Source organism: Pinus tabuliformis, chromosome 9, assembly GCF_031772625.1.
Source record: "Pinus tabuliformis cultivar Carrire ecotype Pingquan chromosome 9, CPIR1, whole genome shotgun sequence".
Taxonomy (NCBI): domain Eukaryota; kingdom Viridiplantae; phylum Streptophyta; class Pinopsida; order Pinales; family Pinaceae; genus Pinus; species Pinus tabuliformis.
Window position 1 is genome coordinate 472,850,065 of NC_142307.1, and position 12,098 is coordinate 472,862,162.

Sequence of the window (12,098 nt, forward strand, 5' to 3'; positions counted from 1 at the left end):
AGAACAATTCAACATCAAAATGGATCATCCAATCTTCAATTTAAAACCAATATTAATATGGAAAAGCGGATAGTTAGATTTAAAATTTCATAATAATTGATGAACATGATTTTGCTGTAACTCTTGCAAAATCAATTTAACAAAATCTGCAAAATCAATTTAACAAAAAAGTTGTTTTCCCAAGCTTGATGTATTATTTTTTTTTTTTTTTTTTTTCAGCATGAAAAAAAGCTTTATGATTATATTATATGCCTTCATCAAAACATACAGCATATCATATGGGGACCATCAATTATGGCTTAGTATAGTGGATCATAACCACATGGAGAGAAACAAGTTTTATGAAGTCATATTAGATCATGAAATGATAGGACGTATAGAGAGATATAACTATAAGCTTATATGCACAATATGACAGTACACTTGGCGGTCCTATATGCCAAGATATTTAAAGATCAAAAATCAGCCATAGGGTTCAAAAGTTGTGGAAAATAGAAAAAACATACTAGATGAGGATCTCATTATAGAAAGTTATGTACCCGGTATAGTAAAGTCTTGGATATGATGAGAAATATTGTCCATTGTTATTTGCATCCTCCATATTCCCTGTGAAGCTGATAGACCCTATTTTGATAGCACATCTGCCCTCCAGTTTTTATCCCTGGCAATGTGAGAAATGGTGTAGTCCTTCCTGGTGCTCCACATGGCCTCCACCCTATTTAGCCATCTTGACAGGTGTATGTTCCTTACAGTATGTTTAGACAGGACGTGCTCAATGATCACTTTCGAGTCACCAAATATATGAAGCTTTTGTAAACCAAGGAAGTCACCTATCGATAGGAGTCCAGCCAGAGCCATGACTTCTGCCTCATTGTTTGTACCAGCTCCTCCATTCCAATGGATATCATAAAACTAACCTTCCTCAATGATAATGAAAACTCCACAGGCACATGTGCCATGTTGAGCAGCACCGTCGAAAAAGGCATAAGGATAAACAGTGACGTCCTTGGACAGCGTCAGTCTACCATGCCTGACTTTGTATTGGCAAGGTCGTCCAATCTCATTATACAAGCGGAGGATATATTCGAAAATTGTTGATTACAGATCCCTTATAGAATTGAATTTTATCTTGTTGCACCACTTCCATATGGCCCAGATTGTTAACAGTGGAACAGGCCTCCTCTCGATTTGTAGTTTACTCCATCCTATGAAAGCTTCAGTGATTGAAGGAGCATTGACGAAGGCGAAACCGAAATGATCAGCTATGTTCTGCCAAATTAACTGAGTTTGAGGACATTGTAGAAATATGTGCAAGTTGTTTTCAGAATTCGATCTACATATGGGGCATATGGCTGGACCATACCATTTCCGCTTTTGGAGATTCTCCCAAGTGAGGTTCCTGTCATAAAAAACCAGCCAGGCAAAAATAATGATTTTTATGGAACATCCTGTTTTCCAAAAAACAGCTGGAAATATATTATCAGGTGGATCGGATGTTGTATAAAGTAATTGTAAATATATTTGTTTTGCTTGAACAGCTGTTGTGCCACCGAGACCTTTCCATATGAGGAAATCCCTGTCCGTTGAACGAAATATGCCCCTCGCTCGCATAGACGAAATGATGGAATTCCATTGAGATGCCAGTGCACCGCTGAGTTGAATTTCTGTGGCGGTTTTCCATATGGGAACTGCTCCATCCCATTTTTGAATGACACTGGCCCAAAAAAAATAACCCCTGTTGTGTAATGCTCTCAACAGCTGGGTGGAGAAAATGATTTTTTCTTCCGCACCTGCAAAATCATCTATGCCAATAATTATATTAGATCCAGACTGGAATTTCCAGATTAAGTTTTTCCTGAAGAAAGGCTCCATTCTATGAAATCCTCTCCATATAGCTGAGCCATTAGAGGATCCAATTTGACGTTGTCTGAACCAAAAAGTCATGTCCTGATTGTCCATATACTTGGCTCTAATGACCCTGCTCCAGATAGATGTTCCCATAATCGCTTTCCACATGGTTTTGCAGAGAAGGGCTCTTCTAAAAATGTGCAGATCCAATAAACCCCAACCTCCCATCTGTTTGGGCCGAGACAGCTTCGATATCTTAGTCAAGTGGAATTTTTTCTTGTCCTTCTGTCCTCCCCATATGAAATTGGCAATCGTTCTGTTGAGACAGTTGATGATAGCTGATGGGATAAAGAAGAGGTGCGCCCAATAAACCATGATTTGTGCCAACACAGCTTGAGTCAGGATGGTGCGGCCTCCTAAGGATAAGCATTTGTATTCCCAAGCAGCTATTTTCTTATAGAAACGATCCGGAATCCATGACCAGTCCGCTACTCTGTATCCCACAGGTTTCAAATTAAAGCCCAAATATTTCAATCCGTTCCGTATGGGATAAGCTTTTATATTAAATAGTCCTGTTAAAAATGTGATGAGGTCTCCATTTATATTTTCAACATGAAAAGAGGATTTTATATCATTAACAAACATGCCAGTGGCTTTTTGAAATCTCCCCAAGATCTCATGAAGACATATCCATGTAGTTCTGCACAGCAGCGCTGATAATAGGATATCATCGACAAAGAAATTATGCGAAATGAAGATGTTCCTGCTTATAGGGAGGGGCTTGAATCTGTTTTGTTGAATCGCTTCCTTAATATGGAGGCTTAATGAATCCATGGTTAATATGAAGAGAAGCGGTGATAGAGAGCAGCCCTGACGTAAGCCCCTGGCCGCTTTGAAGAATGGGGTTGGGATTCCATTAATGAGGATTGCATAATTGACCTCCACCACGCAGGCCATGATCCATCTAATGCATCTGACATCTAGGCCAATCCTAGCCAGTAGGCATCGTATGAAGCCCCAGTAATTTTGAGAACCACCATCTATATAACTGTAATGCCTCTGCACTAAAAGTAGCTAAGCATTCTAACCTACTTAACATAGACAATCCATATGTTTTTTATTTTCTTTGGCTACCTAAGTATCCTAACCTGCCTAACACAAACAATCCATATGTTTTAATTTCTTCGGTGGGCATTACCTGCATAGTAGTTTTCTCTAGTCTATCGACTCAACACCAACATTCCTACTTCATGGAAAAAATAGTCAGGGATTGAGTGCTGTAAGACCAAAGTCGCAAAAGGCCCTTGTGAATAAAAAAATCTCCATATTCATACTAGACTTGAAATTTCGAAATTTGATAAACAGAAATGAATTCAACTTGGAAATACAATTTCAAATTATTCTCAAAATTTCTTTAATGTTGAAAATGTAATTTCAACTACGCAACAGTTGAGCCGTGCAGCAGCATGAAGACAACAAAGGGACGGGGCACAAGACATCGCCGATGAGCGATCGCCGATATCGCATCAGCGAAGTCGCAGTGGAGGACTTACAAAGAGGCCTTTATATGTTGTGATGAGCGATCGCTGATATCGCATCGGCGTATCGCTATCGGCGTTCAAAAGTGGCGGAACCTTTTTGCACATATATATATTTGCGATCTGATGAGTCGGACCCGACGGGTATTCAACATTTTGTTTAATGTTATTTCAGTTCCGTCAGCGGTCTTTTTCCCGTGTTTTAATGTTTTTCAGGCATAAGTTAAATATATCGCATCGGCGGATATCGCATCAGCATTTCGCTATTGGGATAGCCAAAGGAATGGGGCCTTGACATATGACATGCATCCGACTCGATGGATTGGACCCGACAGCATTATAAATAGTTTTTGATAAATTTTTAGGTCCGCGCTCAGGGGATTTTCAATGTATTTTATGCATTTTCATTATATAACGAAATATGAAGAAACAGAGGATTGGCCGACTGCGATATGCAATGCGACCCGAAAGGCGGACCCGATAAAGAAAATATGCATGAATAAACTTTTGATGATTCAAATGAGGCAAGGTGGGCAGGATATCTAAATGGCGCGAAGCCAGTTAAAGCAAGCATGGAGCAGTACAACGTAGCAGGCAGCAGCCTTTAATTCACAGTATGGGCGAGAAGGAAGCAGGTTGTGATTCAACTCTTGCACATTGAATTTTTCAGCTATCGCAGTTAAAGTTCAGGTCAGCCAAGGATGAGAAGGACAACCTTGAGCAGTTTACAGCATGGGACTCCATTTTTGTTCATTAAAAAAAAAACATTCAGATTTTGTATGTTTTTCTTGTGTGTATGTGGTTTTCTATTGAGAGAGAGAAGGTAGAAGTGCAGCAGCGCAAGTGAATAAAAGTTAGTAATACGCAGCAGCGTAGCATAATGTAATGGGAATGAATAGAGTAGCAATATATATGTTTTTTGGTGAATCCCTCTGAGTGAAAGAGGATGAATTTTGTATCAGGAATTTTATTTTAATGAATACAAATATTTTTATGGGTGTGTAATACTTTGTTCTCAGAAATAATTTAAAAGCTTCCCTGTGCTAAGATCCTGGAGAGAAATAAAGCATTGTCTCTGTGTTCAGGCTATTTTGTTTTTGGGATTTTAATAGAAAAATCCCCAACAGTGGTATCAGAGCAGGTTCAGGCTCTTTGAAGGTGTCAAAGAAGCTGAAGGAAGGAGTTTTTTTTTTGCTGCAACAACTTCTCTAGCAGAGTGAAGTCTCAGGCAAAAGAATCCAAGGTATTTCTCAGATCAGTTTTTTTTTGTGTTACTGCTGAAAAGACAGTCAGTATTTTGAACACACAGTTAAGAATTTGAACTATAGTTGAGAATGCAAGGAATGGCCAGCACAAGCACTAGCATGGGTATGTTTAATACCCAGCTCCCACAATTTAATGGGAAAAACTATGACTATTGGGCAATAACCATGAGAGCCCTATTTTCCTCACAAGATTTATGGGAACTTGTTGAATATGGGTTTGAAGAACCAGCAAATGAAAATGAGTTTAACAGTTTAACACAAGCAGAGAAAGATTTTTTGAAGAGCAATAGGAAGAAGGATTCAAAAGCCCTTGTATTATTGTATCAAGCAGTGGACCAGAGTGTGTTTCCAAGGATAGCAGCAGCCAAGACATCCAAAGAAGCATGGCAAACTCTCAAGACAACCTATCAAGGCATGGAGAGAGTGAAGACAACAAAACTATAGTTGCTGAGGAAAGATTTTGAGAATCTAAGCATGAAGGAGTCAGACAATATTGACTCATTCTTCACACATGTAATTGGTCTGGTCACACAGATAAGGACTCATGGAGAGACTCTTGAAGAAAGGAGGATTGTGGAGAAAATATTGAGAGTCCTACCCTCAAGGTTCCATGTGATTGTCACCACCATAGAAGAGACAAAGGATCTCTCAAACTTTTCAGTTGATGAACTTCATGCATCACTGATAACACATGAGCAGAGGTTGAGTAGAAATGAAAACTCATCTCTAGAGCAAGCCTTCAAGACCCAGATGTCCTTTGGAAGAGGAAGAGGTCAAGGTAGAGGAAACAAGAGAGGAAGAGGCAAAAGCCAAAACAGAGGTGGAAGGAACAGTCCAGCAAATGCTCAAGGAAGAGGCAACAATCCAAATCAGAACCAAGGTCAAGGCAGCAGCCAACAACGAGGACAACATCATTCTCAAGGACAAAGGTATGAAAAATCTAATGTCCAATGTTATTACTATAAAAAATATGGGCATTATGCCAATGATTGTAGGAAGAAGCAGCATGATATGAATAATAGATCTAGTGCAAATATTACTAGAGAAAATATCAACCAAGATAATGTACTTTTAGCTTGTAACATGGATGAAACAAACAGTGAAGATATATGGTTTCTAGACTCCGGTTATAGTAACCATATGACAGGAAACATAGCCCTGTTTTCTGCTTTAGATCAAAGTGTGAAGTCACAAGTCACACTTGGGACTGATAGCAAAATTTCTGTTATGGGAAAAGGAGAAAGGAAAACCATAGCAGATGTCTATTATGTTCCTGGAATGAGATGTAACCTCTTGAGTATTGGACAACTTGTTCAAAAAGGTTACAATGTTTTCTTTGAGAATGATGTATGTACCATCATGGACAGAGCACCCGGCAAACGATGCATTGCTGAAGTGAAGATGACGAGGAACAGGATGTTCCCTCTTAGAATAAGAGCAGATTTGAAAAACAAAGAAGTAATTGTAGCAGTTATCCAAGAGGCTTTCCAAAGCGTGCCAAAGGATGAAAATTGGTTGTGGCACTTGAGATTTGGACATCTCAACTTTGGAGGTCTTAACTTGTTGAGTAGAAAAGGAATGATAAAAGGATTACCACTGATAGAGAAACCTGACAGTCTTTGTGAAGGTTGCATATTGGGGAAACAACACAGAGAAAGTTTTCCATCAGGGAAAGGCATAAGGGCAAAGGCACCCTTAGAAATTGTCCACTCAGATTTATGTGGACCAATGCAAAATCCATCACTAGTAGGCAGCCAATATTTTCTAACATTCATTGATGATTTTACAAGAAAAACTTGGGTTTACTTCTTGAAGAACAAAAGTGAAGTGTTTGAAAAATTCCGAAATTTCAAAGCACTTGTGGAAAATCAAAGTGGGCTGCGCATCAAAGTTTTGAGAACAGACAGAGGAGGTGAGTACATCTCCAAAGAATTCCTACGGTTTTGTAGAGAAAATGGAATACACAAGCAGTTTACAGCTAGGTACACCCCGCAGCAAAATGGAGTTGCTGAAAGGAAGAACAGAACAATTATGGATATGGCAAGAAGCATGTTGAAGGCAAAGCATTTGCCAAATGATTATTGGGCTGAAGTTGTACATTGTGCAGTATATATTTTGAATAGATGTCCTACAAAAGTAGTGATGAAAAAAGTGCCGGAAGAAGCATGGAGTGGGAGAAAGCAAGGAGTCACCCACGTGAAGGTTTTTGGATGTGTGGCTTATGCACACATTCCAGATCAGCTAAGAAAAAATTTGGACAGCAAAGGGGAGAAATGTATTTTCATTGGATACAGTGAGGAATCCAAAGCTTACAGGTTGTATATCCCATCTACCAAGAAGTTTTTTGTGAGCAGAGATGTTCAGTTTATTGAGGAGGAAGCTTGGGATGGAAGCAGAGAGAAAATAGTGAATGTTAAAAACTGTTTGTCTCATGATGAAGAAGATGAGGAGATGGCTGAAATACATCCCCAAATAGCAACGTCAACACAAGGACAGCAAGCGACACCCTTGAGGAGAAATGAAAGTGCTTCTCCAAGCACACCACAAGGAGGAAATTCAAGTGCATCTTCAAGCACTTGCACACCAAATGAAAGAGGTAAGAAATTCAGAAACTTAAGTGATATTTATGATGAAGGAATGAATTCCTTATTTGCCTTGTATTGTCATGTTGATGATCCTATTCATTTCGAAGATGCAATTAAAGACAAGAAATGGATAGAAGCTATGGATGAGGAGATGAATGCCATAGAAAGAAACAAGACATGGGATTTGGTTGAGCTACCAAAAGGTAAAGAAGTCATTGGAGTCAAATGGGTCTATAAGACCAAGTGCAATGTCGAAGGCAAAATAGAAAGACACAAGGCAAGGCTGGTTGTCAAGGGATACAAGCAGCAGTATGGGAGAGATTATGAGGAGACTTTCGCACCGGTTGCAAGAATGGAAACCGTGAGAGCAGTGCTGTCCATAGTAGCACAAAACAAATGGAAAGTTTTCCAGATGGATGTGAAGTCAGCGTTTCTAAACGGAGTGTTAAAGGAGGAGGTTTACATTGAACAACCTCTAGGCTATGAGAAGAAAGGGAAAGAGCACAAAGTGTGCAGATTGAAGAAATCTCTTTATGGGCTGAAGCAAGCACCAAGAGCGTGGTACAGTAGAATAGATTCCTATCTACTGGAGAATGGATTTGACAAATGTGAGGGAGAACCCACCGTCTACATCAAAGAAAAGGATGGTAAGATTTTAATTGTAGTGTTGTATGTTGATGATGTGATTTTTACAGGTAATGATGACTACCTCATTGAAAATTTCAAATCAGTCATGAAAGAAGAATTTGAGATGAATGACATGGGTTTTCTGAGATACCTTTTAGGAATAGAAGTAGATCAAAATGAAAATGGAATTTTTATCTCTCAAGCAAGATATGTAAATGAAGTGTTGGGCAGATTTAATATGCAAGAGTGCAGGGCAGCAATGACTCCCACGGTAATGGGATTAAAACTCAGCAAAGAGGACAGCAGCAAGGATTTTGATCCTAGCTTGTATAAGAGCATAGTTGGCAGCCTTATGTATTTAACTGCAACTAGGCCTGACATAATGTTTGCTGTTAGTTTGATTTCCAGATTTATGGAGAGGCCAAAGAGCACATTGGTAGGCAGCAAAAAGAATTCTGAGGTATGTCAAAGGTACTAAAAGGTTTGGAATATTATATACTACTTCAGAATGTTCAGATTTAGTTGGATACACTGATAGTGATTAGGCCGGAAGTGGAGATGATCGGAAAAGCACTTCCGGTTATGTTTTTCACATGGGTGCAGGAGCCATTTCATGGGCTTCTAAGAAACAGCGTATCGTGGCATTGTCTATAGCAGAGGCAGAATATGTGGCAGCTACAGCAGTAGCATGTCAAGCAGTTTGGATGAGAAGATTGTTAAGGAGCCTAGGCCAAGAGCAAGCAAAAGCAACAATGATTTTTTGTGACAATAGCTCAGCTATTGCATTATCAAAGAATTCAGTGTTTCATAAGAGAACGAAACACATTGACACAAAGTTTCACTACATCAGAGAATTGGTAAACAATGGAGAAATCACTTTACAACATTACAGGACTCAGGAACAGGTAGCAAACATTCTGACAAAGCCATTGGATCAGAAAAGCTTTGAATTTTTTAGGAAGTGTTTGGGTGTGACTAAATGCCCACCAGTTGAAATTAAAGGGGAGTGTTGAAAATGTAATTTCAACTGCGCAACAGTTGAGCCGTGCAGCAGCATGAAGACAACAAAGGGGCGGGGCACAAGACATCACCGATGAGCGATTGTCGATATCGCATCGACGAAGTCACAGTGGAGGACTTACAAAGAGTCCTTTATATGTTGCGATGAGCGATCGCTAATATCGCATCGGCTTATCGCTATCGGCGTTCACAAAGTGGCGGAACCTTTTTGCACATATATATATTTGCGATCCGATGAGCCGGACCTGACGGGTATTCAACATTTTTTTTAATGTTATTTCAGTTCCGTCAGCGGTCTTTTTCTCGTGTTTTAATGTTTTTCAGGCATAAGTTAAATATATCGCATCGGCATTTCGCTATCGGGATAGCCAAAGGAACAGGGCCTTGACATATGACATGCATCTGACCTGATGGATTAGACCCGACAACATTATAAATAGTTTTTGATAAATTTTCAGGTTCGCGCTCAGGGAATTTTCAATGTATTTTATGCATTTTCGTTATATAACGAAATATGAAGAAACAGAGGATTGGCCGGCTGCGATATGCAATGCGACCTGAAAGGCGGACCCAATAAAGAAAATATGCATGAATAAACTTTTGATAATTCAAATGAGGCAAGGTGGGCAGGATATCTAAATGGCGCGAAGCCGGTTAAAGCAAGCATGGAGCAGTACAACGTAGCAGGCAACAACCTTTAATTCACAGTATGGGCGAGAAGGAAGCAGGTTGCGATTCAACTCTTGCACATTGAATTTTTCAACTACCGCAGTTAAAGTTCAGGTCAGTCAAGGACGAGAAGAATAGCCTCGAGCAGTTTACAGCATGGGACTCCATTTTTGTTCATTAAAAAAAAACATTCAGATTTTGTATGTTTTTTTTGTGTGTATGTGGTTGTCTCTTGAGAGAGAGAAGGTAGAAGTGCAGCAGCGCAAGTGAATAAAAGTTAGTAATACGCAACAACGTAGCATAATGTACTGGGAATGAATAGAGTAGTAATATATATGTTTTTTGGTGAATCCCTTTGAGTGAAAGAGGATGAATTTTGTATTAGGAATTTTATTTTAATGAATACAAATATTTTTATGGGTGTGTAATACTCTATTCTCAGAAATAATTTAAAAGCTTCCCTGTGCTAAGATCCTAGAGAGAAACAGAGCATTGTCTCTGTGTTCAGTCTATTTTTTTTTTGGGATTTTAACAGAAAAATCCCCAACATTTAATAACCCAACCTCTTCTGCATATCAATTGATGAAGATTCTTCAGTCCTAGACAGCAAAGGTATTTCAGGGGTAGCGGGCATTTCAGTTGCAACTGGGGATATATCGAAGCCCAAAGGAGGATTGGCCACATTGTCTACATTGCCTTCTAACATCTGAACAACACTGGCCATACAAGGCCGATCTGTGGAGTTGTATTGTATGCACCAAAGCCCAACTTTGGTCATAAGCCTAATCATCTTCTCCTCGTCTTCTGTTTCAATTTCTCCTCTTCCTTCTCTCAATCGCGTCCCTAACTCCCCACTCTCCAGCAGTTTGGAAACCCAGTCAGGAAAGTACCATTGACTGGAATGGCTCAACTGCACATCAAGATTCTTTCTACCCCCAACAATCTCTAGCAAGAGTATTCCAAAACTATATACGTCTGATTTATCTGTGATAGGACCTGCGTCGCTGTGACACAGCTCTGGAGCAACATAACAGGGCGTGCCTCTCCCAGTTGTCATTGATATATGGTCATCTCCCTTCCCACAAAGTTTGGCCAGACCGAAATCTGAAACTTTTGGTGTGAACTCGGCATCCAGCAATATATTGTGAGGTTTGATGTGGAAGTGTACGATGATCTTGTTGCAATCCTGGTGCAAATATGCAATTCCTCGAGCCGCACCCAGAGCTATTGAATGCAATTGTTCCCAATTTAACATTCGCCCTTCCTCTTTTCAGCCAAAAATAAATCTATCCAGAGATCCATTAGGCATGTATTCATATAGAAGTGCGCTTGTAAAGCTTTCAAAACAAAACCCCAAGAGAGTAACCAAATTGACATGGTGGAGATGTCCAATGGTGGCCACTTCGTTAATGAACTGGGCCTCGCTGTGCCTATGCCTATCTAGAAGCTTCACAGCCACTAGGGTTCCATTGTGTAGCTTGCCTTTATAAACCACACCGTAACCTCCTTCACCCAACTTTTCTGCAAAGTTGTTTGTGATCTTCTTGAGTTGAGACTGTGAATATCTGGTTGGCATTGGCATTTCATAAGCATGTTCCCTTAGGAATTTCTCCACCAATGAAATAGAGCTAACAGGACGAGATTTAATTCTCCTCAAGCAAGCACGAAAAGTTAGGGAGAGTATTATGCAAAATAGGATGCGTATGGACAACCCTAGTGTTAGAGCAAAGAAAGCTGTAGGGGATACATAGATTGATATCAATGCGATTTTAATCCAAACAAACTACAAAATTTCCAGTGAGAGTCAATAAAATTGTAACACAGGAAGAAAGCGTAAATTTACCTTTGGATCCCAATAGTCTGTGACATCTTCCTGTCCGTAAACAAACTACAAATTATGTTGATTGAAAAGATTGATATCAGTGCATAATCTCATCAAAGTGAGGTTCAATAGGAGATGGTGAAATAGGAAAAAATCATAAACGTACTTATCAGACAAAAAGATGCTATGCAAACTGCAACTGTGGCGGAATGAAGAGATTAATATCATTGTGATAATCATCCATAATGGAAACAAGATACAAATCCACAGTGAGGTTCAATAGGAGACAATGAAATAGGAAAAACCATAATTTTACCAGCTACTAGGAGCCTAAGAGTTGCCATGGTGAAGATGCAACTGCTGTGGAATGAAGGGATTGATATCGAAGCCATCTTCATCCAACCCGGAAGAGAATGGAAGGAATCATAAATTAAACCATTCAAAATCACAACTAATAATCGATTTTGATACAAGCAACGAAGAAGACAATGAAGCTTCTTACTAGTGAAAGGAAAGGTGGTGATGGTTCATCCTTGTACGCAACACCGAAGATTCTGTTACGGTTCATTCTTGGCCGCATTATGAGAAAGTCTTCGGAGGCTACAATGGCCTTTTGGCCGTATTATGATAAGAGTCTTTGGAGTCTACACTAACGTTTGGACGTCCTCGTGTTCTAAGACAAACTTAATGCCTAGAATTATGAATGGACTGCACTAGTACAGAA

At 39.6% G+C, this 12,098-nt stretch overlaps 1 pseudogene; it reads right to left on the reverse strand.

Annotated features, from left to right (window-relative positions):
- Positions 1–10,102: 10,102 nt before the first annotated feature.
- Positions 10,103–10,807, reverse strand: LOC149149243 (rust resistance kinase Lr10 pseudogene; annotated as a pseudogene).
- Positions 10,808–12,098: the final 1,291 nt, after the last annotated feature.